The sequence below is a fragment of the Arachis ipaensis genome, chromosome B04 (genome assembly GCF_000816755.2).
Source record: "Arachis ipaensis cultivar K30076 chromosome B04, Araip1.1, whole genome shotgun sequence".
NCBI lineage: Eukaryota > Viridiplantae > Streptophyta > Magnoliopsida > Fabales > Fabaceae > Arachis > Arachis ipaensis.
In genome coordinates, this window is record NC_029788.2 from 71,076,532 (window position 1) to 71,091,532 (window position 15,001).

Below are 15,001 nucleotides of genomic sequence, written 5' to 3' on the forward strand. Positions count from 1 at the left end.
CTAAGGCTGGACATCCAAGGCTTTAAACAAGAGGATGATGAATCCCTTTATAACGACTGGGAGAGGTACAGAGGGATGCTAAGAAAATGCCCCTCTGAAATGTTTTCAGAGTGGGTGCAGTTAGACATCTTCTACTATGGGCTTACAGAAAAAGCTCAGGTATCTCTAGACCACTCAGTTGGTGGATCTATACACATGAGAAAAACTATTGAAGAGGCTCAAGAGCTTATCGATATAGTTGCTAGAAATCAGCATCTGTACATAAGTAATGAGTCCTCTATGAACGAAGAAGCTAAGGCAGTATCAACTGACTTTAGTCCTCAGGAACAAGTTGCTGAGCTCAATCAGCAACTATCTTCTATAACAAGGCAGTTAGCAGAATTTAAGGTGATGCTACAAGAAACCAAAAATGCTAACAAGGATATGAAATCACAATTGAATCAAACAAAACAGCAGTTATCAAAACAGATAACAGAGGAGTGCCAAGCAGTTCAATTAAGAAGTGGAAAAATATTAAATATCTCAACTCAAAGTAGCAGAAAGCCAAAAAAGGAACAGCTGACAGAGGATGAGCAACCTGCTACCCGAAATCCCTCTGAGGATAGTAAGAGCCCAGAGAGGAATAAGTCTGGCGTTCAAACACCAGAAACGGGTGAAAAACTGGCGTTAAACTCCCAATCCATGTCCAGTTCTGGCATTCAAACGCCAGAAAAGGGTAGGAATCTGGCGTTAAACACCCAATCCATGTCCAGTTCTAGCGTTCAAATGCCAGTGAGGGATCAGACACCTGCAAGTGCTGATAATAACTCCCTCAAGAAGGCTTCTCAACCTGCCTCTATAGGAAATAAACCTGCAGCAACTAAGGTTGAAGAATATAAAGCCAAAATGCCTTATCCTCAGAAACTCTGCCAAGCGGAACAAGATAAACAATTTTCACGCTTTGCAGACTACCTCAGGACTCTTGAAATAAAGATTCCGTTTGCAGAGGTACTTGAGCAAATACCCTCTTATGCTAAGTTCATGAAAGAAAACTTAAGTCATAAGAAGGATTGGAGAGAAACAGAAAAAGTTTTTCTCACTGAAGAATGCAGTGCAGTCATCCTAACAAGCTTACCAGAAAAGCTTAAGGATCCCGGAAGCTTTATGATACCATGTACATTAGAGGGTACTTGTACCAAGACAACTCTATGTGACCTTGGAGCAAGTATCAATCTAATCCCTGCATCCACTATCAGAAAGCTTGGCTTGACTGAAGAGGTCAAACCAACCCGGATATGTCTTCAATTTGCTGATGGCTCTATTAAATATCCATCAGGCATAATTGAGGACATGATTGTCAAGGTTGGGCCATTTGCCTTTCCCACTGACTTTGTAGTGCTGGAAATAGAGGAGCACAAGAGTGCAACTCTCATTCTAGGAAGACCTTTCCTAGCAACTGGATGAACCCTCATTGATGTCCAAAAAGGGGAAGTGACCTTGAGAGTCAATGAGGATGAGTTCAGGCTGAATGTTGTTGAGGCAATGAAGCATCCAGACACATCAAAAGACTGCATGCGTGTTGATATTATTGACTCCCTGGTAGAGGAGATCAACATGGCTAAAAGTCTCGAATCAGAGCTAGAGGACATCTTTAAAGATGTTCAGCCAGATCTGGAGGAATCAGAGAAAATAAAAGAGCCTCTAAAAGTTCCTCAGGAAGAGGAAAAACCTCCTAAACCCAAGCTCAAACCACTACCACCATCCCTGAAATATGAATTTCTGGGAGAAGGTGACACTTTTCCGGTGATCATAAGCTCTGCCTTAAATCCACAGGAAGAGAAAGCACTACTTCAAGTGCTAAGGACACACAAGACAGCTCTTGGGTGGTCCATAAGTGACCTTAAGGGCATAAGCCCAGCTAGATGCATGCACAAGATCCTATTGGAGGATGATGCTAAGCCAGTGGTTCAACCACAGAGGCGGCTAAATCCAGCCATGAAGGAGGTGGTGCAGAAGGAGGTCACTAAGTTACTAGAGGATGGAATCATTTATCCTATTTCTGATAGCCTTTGGGTGAGCCCTGTCCAAGTTGTCCCCAAAAAGGGAGGCATGACAGTGGTTCATAACGAAAAGAATGAACTAGTTCCTACAAGAACAGTTACAAGGTGGCGTATGTGTATGGATTACAGAAGGCTCAATACAGCCACCAGGAAGGATTACTTTCCTTTACCATTCATAGACCAGATGCTAGAGAGACTAGCAGGTCATGAATATTACTACTTTTTGGATGGCTATTTAGGTTACAACCAAATTGCAGTAGATCCTCAAGACCAAGAGAAAACAGCATTCACATGCCCTTCTGGAGTAAACAGAAGGATCCCTTTTGGTCTGTGCAATGCACCTGCAACCTTTCAGAGATGCATGCTCTCTATCTTCTCTGATATGGTAGATAAGTTTCTGGAAGTCTTCATGGATGACTTTTCAGTATTTGGAGACTCATTCAGCTCCTGCCTTGACCATCTAGCACTTGTTCTGAAAAGATGCCAAGACACCAACCTAGTTTTAAACTGGGAAAAATGTCACTTTATGGTGACTGAAGGAATTGTCCTTGGGCATAAAATTTCAAACAAGGGAATAGAGGTGGATCAAGCTAAAGTGGAAGTAATTGAAAAATTACCACCACATGCCAATGTTAAGGCAATTAGAAGCTTTCTGGGGCACGCAGGATTCTATAGGAGGTTTATAAAGGATTTTTCAAAAATTGCAAAACCTCTGAGAAATTTGCTAGCTGCTGACATGCCATTTGTGTTTAACATAGAGTGTCAGCAGGCATTTGAAACTCTGAAAGCTAAGCTGGTCACAGCACCAGTTATTTCTGCACCAGACTAAACATTACCATTCGAACTAATGTGTGATGCCAGTGACCATGCCATTGGTGCAATCTTGGGACAAAGGCATGACAAGCTTCTGCATGTCATTTATTATGCTAGCCGTATTTTAAATGATGCCTAGAAAAATTACACAACCACAGAAAAAGAATTGCTTGCAGTGGTTTATGCCATTGACAAGTTTAGATCATACTTAGTAGGATCAAAAGTGATTGTGTACACTGACCATGCTGCTCTTAAGTATCTACTCACAAAGCAGAATTCAAAATCCAGGCTCATAATATGGGTGTTGCTTTTGCAAGAGTTTGATATAGAAATAAGAGACAGAAAAGGGACATAGAACTAAGTGGCTGATCATCTGTTCCGAATAGAACCAGTAGAAGGGGCGCCCCCCTCTATTGAGATCTCTGAAACCTTTTCGGATGAGCAATTATTTGCCATTCAGGAAACACCATGGTTTGCAGACATTGCAAACTATAAAGCTGTAAGATTCATACCCAAAGAGTACAGCAGGCAGCAAATAAAGAAATTGATTTCTGATGCAAAGTACTACTTATGGGATGAACCATATCTCTTTAAGAGATGTGCAGACGGAATAATCCGTAGATCTGTGCCCAAAGAAGAGGCATAGAAGATCTTATGGCATTGCCATGGGTCACAATATGGAGGCCATTCGGAGGTGAGCGAACAGCCACCAAGGTTCTCCAATGTGGCTTCTACTGGCCTACTCTCTATAGAGACTCCCGAGAGTTTGTACGTAACTGTGATAGGTGCCAGAGAGCTGGTAATCTGCTTCATGGTTACGCCATGCCTCAACAAGGGATCTTGGAGATTGAGTTGTTTGATGTATGGGGTATTGACTTCATAGGGCCTTTCCCACCATCATACTCAAACACATATATTCTGGTGGCAGTAGACTATGTATCTAAATGGTTAGAGGCAATTGCAACACCCACTAACGATACTAAGACAGTGTTGAAGTTCCTCCAGAAACATATCTTCAGCAGGTTTGATGTCCCTAGAGCACTAATCAGTGATGGGGGCACTCATTTCTGCAATAAATAGCTTTACTCTGCTATGGTCCGATATGGAATTAGCCACAAAGTAACAACTCCATATCATCCATACACAAATGAGTAAGCTAAAGTCTCTAATAGAGAACTAAAAAGAATCCTGGAACGGACTGTAATTACTCGTAGAAGGGATTGGGCAAAAAGCTTGGATGATGCTCTGTGGGCATACAGAACAGCATTCAAGACTCCTATAGGAACCTCTCCATACCAACTTGTGTATGGCAAGGCCTGTCATCTGCCCATGGAATTGGAACGTAAGGCCTACTGGGCAACCAGATTCCTAAACCTGGATGCTAAGTTAGCTGGAGAGAAGAGATTACTCTAGTTAAATGAGCTAGAGGAATTCAGACTCAATGCTTTCGAAAATGCAAAAATTTACAAGGAGAAAGCAAAAACGTGGCATAATAAGAAACTGTCATCCAGAGTCTTTGAACCAGGACAAAAGGTTCTGCTGTTTAACTCCAGGCTCAGATTATTCCCCAGAAAACTGAAATCCCGGTGGAGGGGACCATATGTGATTACAAGTGAGTCACCATATGGCTATGTGGAGCTTCAAGACATTGATTCTAATAAGAAGTTCATTGTTAATAGATAGAGAGTCAAGCATTATCTTGAAGGCAATGTTGAGCAAGAATGCTCAAAGCTGAGACCAGATTAAAAGCTCAGTAAGGTCCAGCTAAAGACAATAAAGAAGCGCTTTTTGGGAGGCAACCCAATTTTTACTTATCTATGTTAATTTTTTGTTTTCCATTTTTATTTTATGTTTTTTTTAGGATGATGATCATGTGGAGTCACAAAAATCAAAGCAAAATCAAAAACAGCATTAAAAATAGCTCACCCTGAAGGAAGAGCATATTGGCATTTAAACGCCAGTAAGAAGCATCAGACTGGCGTTTAACGCCAGAAACAAGCACCAACTTGGCGTTAAACACCAATAAAGGGAGAAAAGTTGGCGCTAAACGCCAGAAACAAGCAGCAACCTGGCATTTCACGCCAGGATTGCACTCTATGGGCGTTTTGCACGCCTAAATAGAGCAGGGATGATAAATCCTTGAACTCTCAGGATCTGTGGACCCCACAGGATCCTCACCTACCCCACCTCTCTCTCTCTCTCTCTCTCTCCCACCTTTTCATAACACTCCTTCTACCCCTTGGCCGAACCACATATCTCCCTCCATCTCCTTTATTTTCTTCTTCTTCTACTACAATTTCTTCCTGAAGAACGGATGATTGACGATTTAGAATTCAGAATAAATTTCCGTTGCAAGTATAGTTTCTAAACCAAGCAATCATCCTTTCTTACAAACGTTTTGGTTGTCACAAGTAACAAACCCAATAAAATTTATAAACCGAAGTATTCAAACCTCGGGTCGTCTTCTCAAGGAATTGCAGGGAGGTGTTCTTATTATTAGTTATGGAAAACAGTGTTTTTGGGTTTTGAAAGGTTTGAACAAGGAAAATAAATTGCAGGAATTAATAATTTAATATCTAGTAAAATTCTTGGCAAGGTATGAAAATTCGAAAGTCCTATCCTAGTTATTCTTATGAGAATTAAAGTTAATCTCACTTAGTTAACCTTTACGAAAGCAAGGGAAAGTCAAGTGGACTAATTAGTTAGATCCCGAAGTCCTAGCCAACTCCTAAGGAAAGACTAGAGTTAGTGGAATTCAATTCAATTAGCAGACATAACAATCAATCACGATAAGTTTGATAACTCAAGAGCCTCCAGTTAATCAATTAAAGCCAAGAATATAAAAAGCTAAATAAGAACCATAAATCTGAAATACCTCAATTGCATTAATAAAAGGAAATTAATCCAAACATAAAGAGTTCATAAGATAAATTGATAAAATAAATAAAAAGGACATTGAACCTGGAACTCGGAAGAAATTGTAAGTTGAAATAATAAAGTTGAAATAATAAGAAATTCTAATTTCTTTAAGAGGAATCCTAATCCTAAATCCTAAGAGAGAGGAGAGAACCTCTCTCTCTCTAAAAACTACATCTAAATTATGAAAAGTGAATTATGAAAGACATGTTCATGAATGGATGCATTCCCCTACTTTATAGCCTCTAATCTATGTTTTCTGGGCCAAAAACTGGGTCAAAAATAGCCCAAAAATCGCCCTCAGCAATTTTTGTTACGTTCAGGTCGCGACAAAGTGACGCGGAGGCGTCATCCACGCGTTTGCGTGGATTGCATTTTTGCCAGGTCACGCGTCCGTGTGATCCACGCATTCACGTCGCCTAGCATCGGGGAAGCTATAGCAAATTATATATCGTTGCAAAGCCCCGGATGTTAGCTTTCCAACGTAACTGAAACCATCTCATTTGGACCTCTGTAGCTCAGGTTATTACCGTTTGAGTGCGAAGAGATCAGGCTGGATAGCTTAGCAATTTCTTCAACTTCTTGTATTCCTTCCAATTTTGCATGCTTTCTTTCCATCCTCTGAGTCATTCCTGCCCTATAATCTCTGAAATCACTTAACACACATATCATGGCATCGAATGATAATAAGAGAGGATTAAAGTTAATAATTTAAAGGCCAAAGAAGCATGTTTTCAATCATAGCACAAAATCGGGAAGGAAAACGTAAAACATGCAAATAGTATGAATAAGTGGGTAAAGAGTTGATAAAAACCACTCAATTAAGCACAAGATAGACCATAAAATAGTGGTTTATCAAGCTCCCCACACTTAAATATTAGCATGTCCTCATGCTAAGCTCAAGAGAAGCTACAAGAGTGAAGAGGAATAGTAAAATGAATGAAATGCAATCCTATCTATATGAATGCAACTAAATGTGAAATGCTTCTACCTACTTGGTTAAAAGTAAATAAATCTTCCAAGACAAACATAAATCAGATTTCACTAATTCAAATTATACAATAAAAGACAAGTAAATTTGTAAGAAGATAGCTCATGAAAGCCGGGAACATAGAATCAAGCATTGAACCCTTACTGGTAGTGTATATCACTCTAATCTCTCAAGTGTCCATGGTTAATCACTCTACTCTTCTCTAATCATACTTTCTAAACTTTTTTCTTCATCTAACCAATCAACAAGTATTTAATGTACCAATGCAAACATCATGAGGTTTTTTCAGGATTGTAATGGGGCTAAGGTAAGGGTGAGGATATATGTATGGCCAAGTGAGCTATAATATGAATCTTTAATTAACCTAAGCTCTTCACCTATGCACACAATCTATTTACTTCTAAAATCATGCCTAGCTACCCAAAATTCCCAATTTTGCATATCATACTCATGTATCAACTTTTCTTTAATTTTATCACATATGCATTGATTTTTCATTAACTTAACATTGGGGTAATTTTGTCCCCTTATTTATTTACTTATTTATTGAATATTTTTTTGGATTTTTTTTATATAGAAAAATAAACATAACTTATCAATGCACATGGATTTTTAATTTTTCTATTCTCACATGAGTAGGTACCCAAATTCCTAATATTTTATCAAAGTAGAAAAATATAACACATTCCCTTATTAACCCATGTTCCCATAGTTTCTCCACACTTAATTGTTACACAATCTCTATCTTAAGCTAACCAAAGATTCAATTGGGGTATTTAATTATTTTTCTGCTTAAGGCTAGTGATGTGGTTATAGAACAGAATAAACGGGGATAAAAGGCTCAAGGTGGCTAACAAGGGTGATGTAAAAGGTAGGCTTATTCGGGATAAGTAAGCTAATAACAAATAATGGCCTCAATCATATGCAAGCATGTAAATACACTAAATATTGGACATATAGACTGAAACAAAGTAAAGATTGCAATCATAGAGAAGAAAACACACAAGAATAAAAATTTATGGTTAAATAATGTAACCATGTAAATAAGCTCAAAATCTCACGGGTTATGTGTTTTTAGCTTTTTTTTTTTTAACTATGTTCCGAATACAACTTCAAATAAATTTAACACAAATTTTGATTTAAATTAGTGAAATTTTTTCAAAAATAGGGTCTTAGAAGAAACTCATTACTTTAACCAAGCGGTAGCTAAATGCATAAAATCAAACAAACATGCAATTAAACATGCAAATGCAATAATGAACAAACAAAGAAAATAAAACAATGGTGTTGGAAAGAAGAAAATAGCTAACCCATGGAGATCGATATCGATCTCCCCACACTTAAAGATTGCACCGTCCTCGGTGCATGCTAAGATGTGCAAGTGGACGGGTTGCTTCAACTGATGCTTTTCTCCAAGGATTGTGCAGATGGACTTGCCTGTCTCCCCATGTAAGCGTCTTCCGGTTCCCTTCCAGGTGGCCATCCTAAAAGAAAAAGGGAAGAAAAGTAACCCAGAAATAAAGATAAGAAAATAAATGAAGTATGGGTGGGTTAATGCCAATTGATAAGGGTCTCATTTTCATGGAAGCTTCAACATGTACGTGAGAAAACAATATAAGCACATGGCATACCAATGGTGCAAAAATTGCAACAATGGGGAAGAGAGTGGGGAAGGAGAGATAATATAAATTCATGTCAATGCAAAAGTAATATAGGTATAAAATATTGGCATTGATTTAAATAATATTACTTAACCAGAATAACACAAGTCACTAAGCACCCAAAATAATTCAAGAGAAGATGCAACAGTTAAATAAGAAAATTTTAACGCCAAAGGAAAAATAATTAGTTTAGAAAAGAAAATAAAAAATATACACAAAATTAAGATGCAATGAACGAAATATGCAAATAGATTAAGTAAAATAAAATGAAAAATAAGAAGAATGAGAAGGGAAAGAAGGGAAGAAGAAGTAAGTAAGAAAGGAAGGAGGAAAAATTAGGATTGGGGAAGAAAAGATAAGATTTTTGGCGCTGATTTGGATAAGTTGTGCGGCGCAGGCGACGCGGACGCGTGAGTGACACGGTCGCGTGAGTGACGCGGTCGCGTGGTATGCAATAATTATCAGGTGACGCGGACGCATGGGTCATGCGATCGCGTGGCCTGATTTGTGCGATTGGCGCGAGTGCAGCCTCGCATTTGCACAACTCTCTGTTTAAATGCATATTGCCAAAAATCTGGGTGATGCGATCGCGTGGTTGACCCGTACGCGTGAATGGCCTTTCTTTTAAAATTGACGTGGACGCGTGCCCCACACGTTCGCGTGGCAGGGCTTGTGCTTCTAGCATAGTTCCAGCCCCATTCCAGCCTAACTTGCTGCCAAACACCTGTTTACGTCGATTTTACAGGGACACGCGTTCGCGTGGGTGACGCGGACGCATGGGAGGCATTTTTTCCACATGACGCGGATGCGTCAGCGATGCGGTCGCGTGGATCAATTTGTGCCAAAGGCACGCGTCCATACATGCTTTCGCGTGACTCTCTGTTCAAGTTTCTCTTCTTCCCAATGCACTGGTGACGCGGATGCGTCGGCGACGCTGTCGTGTTGCGTGCAATTTTGTTTTTTTTTTATTGCATGAAAAATGCAGAATGCAAAATGCAATGCTGATATGGATGTTATGAATAATTCCAGGTTCAATAAAATAGAATAAAACTTAAAAACAAACAAAATGAAATAAAATTAAAATTGAAAAAGGAACGACCATACCATGGTGGGTTGTCTCCCACCTAACACTTTTAGTTAAAGTCCTTAAGTTGGACATTTGGGGAGTCCTTTGTTATGGTGGCTTGTACTTGTACTGATCCTTGAATCCCCACCAATGTTTGTAATTCCAGTATCCTCCGGGATACCAAACTAGGCGCAGAAAGCCTTCAAGCAAGTTAAAGCAAGTGACAAGGCCCCAAGAGTATTGATTGCCAGAATGAATTCCGGGGTCCCAAACCTTGCTTTTGCACCCATCTTCTTGTTGATCATCATGATTCCATCCGGGTAGCAAGCAATCTGAATTTTCACTAAAGCGGCCAAACAACTTCCTAGACCCATTCAGTTGAGCTTTACACCAACCCTTGCAATTAAACTTTGAGCATATAACCATGTTGAACCTTGCTTGACAACTCCAACCACTAACCATCTTCCTCTTACTCTTAATGCCACAAAGAGCTCTAAGTTGACCATCCGTCTCCAGTAGCCCATATTCAAGTGGAATTAGAAAGCTAAGGGATATGAATTTTACCCACTTGAATGTTGTGAAGGATGATGGCAACTTAGGGGGAGGTATTTCTAACGAATTTGCAAGCTCCACTCCCTTGTGCTCTTCTCTGACAACTTCCACCTCTTTGCAAGTTTCTTCAATATCAACCTCTTCCTCTTGGTAGCTTTCTTCCAATTCAATCTCTTCTTCATTGCTCACCAAGGGCATGGGAAGCTGTGCTTCTTCTTCTTTAATCTCCATCTCTTGACAACCTCTTCCAAGTCTTCAACCATGATATGCCTTGGAGGTTGTACACCCTCCTTAGCATCAATTTCAATCGCCTTGGAAGGAGGTTTTATAACCTAACTTTCCCATGGAGGTTCAGCATCTCCTAAGTCTGCAACCACTTCTTCCTCTGCAACTATTATGGCTTCCTCCACTTGTTCCAATACAAAGCCATGTTCCTCATTGTCCACCGAAGTTTCTAGTGTCTCCTTCATGCTTTGCTCTTCTTTTGATTCTCCACATGTAGCCATGGGAGTTCTTTGAGTGCTCAAATGTTGGGAAGCTATTCGATTTATTAACTCGCCTAAGGCGGCCGCAAAATTTAGCACACTCTTATTCATCCTTTCTTGCCCTTGAAGAATAGCACTAAGGGCGTTGTTATCCAATGGAGGTTGGGGCGGATAGGAGGGTTCATTATTTTGGAGAAAGGGTTCATAATAGGAAGGTGGTTCTTCTTGATAAGGATATGGAGATGGTGAATATTGAGGTGGTGGTTCTGGGTGTGGTTCATATGGTGGTTGGTGTGGTGGATAAGGATTAGGGCCATATGGAGGTGAATGGTTGTAGGTGGCTTGTGAATATGGTGGTTCAAAGCTATGTTGAGGAGGCGGTTCATAAGCATATGGTGGGACTTGTTGGTAACTGCAAGGGGGTGGTTGTTGCCATGAGGGTTGATCAAATCCTTGTGGCTCCTCCCATCTTTGATTGTTCCAACCTTGATGCTTATTCTCATTGTAATTTCCTCTTCCTGCAACATAATTGTAACCAGACTCATAGCCAAAGGGGTGAGAGTTCATAGTAGCAAATAAAAATTAAAACAAAAATAAAAACAAATTTAAATTAAAAGGTTATTGAAATTTAAATTTTGAATTTTGAATTTTTAAATTTTGAATTTTGAATTTTTGAATTTTGAAATTTGAAATTTGAATTTTAAATATTGAAATTTGAAATTTGATTTTGAAATAAGATAAGGTTTTGAAAAAGATTTGAATTTTGAAATTTAAAACTAAGATAAGATAAGATAAAAATTTTAAAATAGAAATCTGTAATTTTTTTATGCAAATTTCAAAAATTCAATCAAAATAAAGAGAAAAGATATTTTTGAATTAAACGAGGAAAGAGAAAAACAATAAAATGACACCAAACTTAAAATTTTTAGATCAAAACGAAGAGAACAACTAAGAACAACTTGAAGGTCAAGATGAACACGAAGAACAAATTTTTGAAAAATTTTTAATAACTAAATAAAAACCAATAACCTCTTAATTTATGAAAAATCAAAAATAAAAACAAATAAACAAGTAAAAAGCAAATATTTACAATAACCAATAATAAGGCACACGTTTGCAATTTCCCGGCAACGGCGCCATTTTGAAGAACGGATGATTGACGGTTTAGAATTCAAAATAAATTTCCGTTGCAAGTATAGTTTCTAAACCAAGCAATCATCCTTTCTTACAAACGTTTTGGTTGTCACAAGTAACAAACCCAATAAAATTTATAAACCGAAGTATTCAAACCTCGGGTCGTCTTCTCAAGGAATTGCAGGGAGGTGTGATGCACAGAAATTTGTCTCTCAACAATTTCCCTCGGCAAGTATACCGAATTGTCGTCAAGTAAAAACTCACAATAGAGTGAGGTCGAATCCCACAGGGATTGATTGGTCAATCAACTTTAATTAGAGGAACGTTCTAGTTGAGCTAAGCAGAATTTGATGTGAGAGTTGCAGGAAATTAAATGGCAGGAAAGTAAATAGCAGAAAATGTAAATACTGGAAATAAAGAGCTGAATGTAAATGGCGGAAAGTAAATTGCAGAATGTTAAATGGAGATTTGGGAAGATGAGCGTAAAAGTAAATTGCAGAAATTAAAGAGAATGGGTGAGATCAGAAATGGGGAAGTCATTGGGTTTAGGAGATGTTGCATTCTCCGGATCAAGTTCTGAAAACAAAGATGGAGAATGCATTCTGAAAGTAAAACTAGAAGTTGTAGAGAAAGTAAAATTATACAAAGAGTGGTTCTCCCAATCCCAAAAGCACTCCTCTGGTTCAAAACTACTCCTATATATACTACTCTTCTGCTCTTCTAGTTGGCTCTTCAAGTCTTGGATATGGGCCTTTGGATTTTGAGTTGAAGCAGTTTGGAGTCTTCAGTGGGCTCAGCTTTACTTGCAGAGAAAGTGTGAAGTAGGCATGGATTTTAGCTAGGATGTTAGTGGTGTTAACGTTTAAGTGAAAATGTGGGTTCGAGAACGTTAGTGACAATCACCTTTTTCACTAACGTTTCTAGCCCAAGATGGTTCACGTTAACTTCAACGTTAGTGGCACTAACGTGACCACTAACGTTGCCTCTTGATCCTTTGCGAACGTTATTGGGGTTTACCTTTTTCAATAATGTTGCTCTTAGCCCCCTTTTCTCACGTTAGAGTCCACGTTAGTATAACTAACGTGGCTCTTAACGTGGACATGCCTTAGACGTTAGAGCTCACGTTAATGTACTTAACGTGACTCTTAACGTGGCTAGGTGTGCCCCTTTTTCCAATGTTAGTGGCATTCACTTTTACCACTAACGTTGGAGTTTACTTCTCTTCCATGTTAGCTTCCACGTTAACGTAGTTAACGTGGCAACTAACGTGGGCTATGGTGGCTCACGAAGGCGTTATTGGCGATCACTTTTCTCATTAACGTTGTAAGAAACCTCCCATTCCACGTTAGTAGTCACGTTAGTTAGACTAACATGACTACTAACGTGGCTCTTCCTTGCTTCCTTTGTCCTGAAATCAAGCAAATAAAGTGCATCAAAGCTAGGTTCTAACCCATGAGATCATGCATCATTCATTTTATCATTCAATTCATGCATAATTCTCATAAAATCATATAAAATTCACAATGTTTGCTTGAATCAAGGTGTAAGTGATTATTTACCCAAAACTTGCTTATTTCCTAAGAAAGTGCATGAAACTACCCTAAAATAATAAAGAAAAGATCAGTGAAACTGGCCAAAATGCCCTGGCATCACAACACCATACTTAAAGCTTGCTTGTCCCTAAGCAAGTACTGGAACAAGAGAATGATGAATGAAATGACAAGAGAAATGAATCATTATTGTGGAAGTCATGTCCTTAGTTTTATGGGGTTTCATGCATAGCAACTTAGGTTCATTCCTTTATTGGCTTTCAGACCTTTACCATGCCCTGGAATACTCACTTGATTGCACCCTATGAGACTTTTATTTATTGATCCTTTTTTTTTCTTTTTAGGGTTTGATTGTGTTCTTTAGACTAGATGCTTTGTAAGGGGGCGACTCTTTAAGATAAGCTTTCAGCCAGCACTCCCGAACTAGTTGGTCCAAGGTGCTGGGTGTTAAGACGCCCCTAAGGACTTACTCCCTCAAGTCTCTTTCCCCCATACATTCACACCACAGGCACATGGTTTGTTATTTTTATTCTTGAGACCTTGGTGTCCAGCACCTCTTTGGGTTACTAAGTGCTCTGTAGCAAGGGTTACTCTTGATAGTGGACTTTCAGCTGATAATTCCAGGTTAATTAACCCAAGTTACCAAGTGATAAGGCACCCCTGAGAGCTTATTCCTCTAAGTATATCCCTTCCACAGGAGCACCACAGACACATGCCTTAAGATTCAACCCTTGGTGCCTAGCCTTATTTCTTACTCTTTTTCTTTATTTCTCACTTTCATTTTTCTTTCTCCTTTTCTTATTAGGATCTTGTTATGTAGCTAGTCTCATGGGGTGTGTTTCAAGCATATGATTCAGGACAGATAGTTGCCTTCCTACCTTGTTGGTGAACTAACTTAGCTAATCTATTACCACACCACAAACTTAGGAACTTACTCCACAATATGAACCTCACTCTGGTCTTTCATAGCATACATTCTCTTTTTATTTGATTCAAGAGGACAAGCATACAAGTAAGCAAGGTGAAAAATGAAAACAAGTAACTTGGACCAGCACACATGTGACAAACGCAAGGAAAACAGACATTAAATTCTAATGATTTAAACTAAAGAGTAACTATTAGTCAAGGGCACATTCGGACTTCCAATTTTTTGCATTCCAAGTATATGGAGTCAAGTAATAATACAACCTTCGGGTGGTGGCTTCTAGCTATCCCTTTGTCATCATCTATAGTTTTTGCATCCTTTTTCACCTCCTTGGATGATGGTGCACCATTTCTCTAGAAGATTCCTGCAAAGTTGTTGGAAGTTGCTTGTTCCCAAAGCACTTGAGAAATAGTTAGCATGCATGTATGCTTGTGAATTTCTGAACTTAGTTTGGTGTGTGAACACCAAACTTAGTTCCTTGCCTAGTATAACAGATTGAATACATGCAGAGAACCTCATGTGTTGTTATTAACAAAACAACTATGAACTAGAAACTAAACTACTGTTAAGTGGTTCCCCTGATTAGTTGGAGCTAGCACTTTGCCATTGAAGGAGTGTAGTGTGATTCTAACTGAAATCTTTGGTGGAACACCAAACTTAGAATTACACATTAACTCTTGGATTGTTTTGGTGTGCAACACCAAACTTGGCTCCTCACAATACGAGGGAAACTGCTTATATCCTTTATTGAGATGATCATGAAAAGGAAACTACCTTAGGTTGGGTTGCCTCCCAACGAAGCGCTCTTTTAGCGTCGATAGCTCGACGATTCCTCCATTAATTGAGATGATACTTCATTCTGGGGTTTT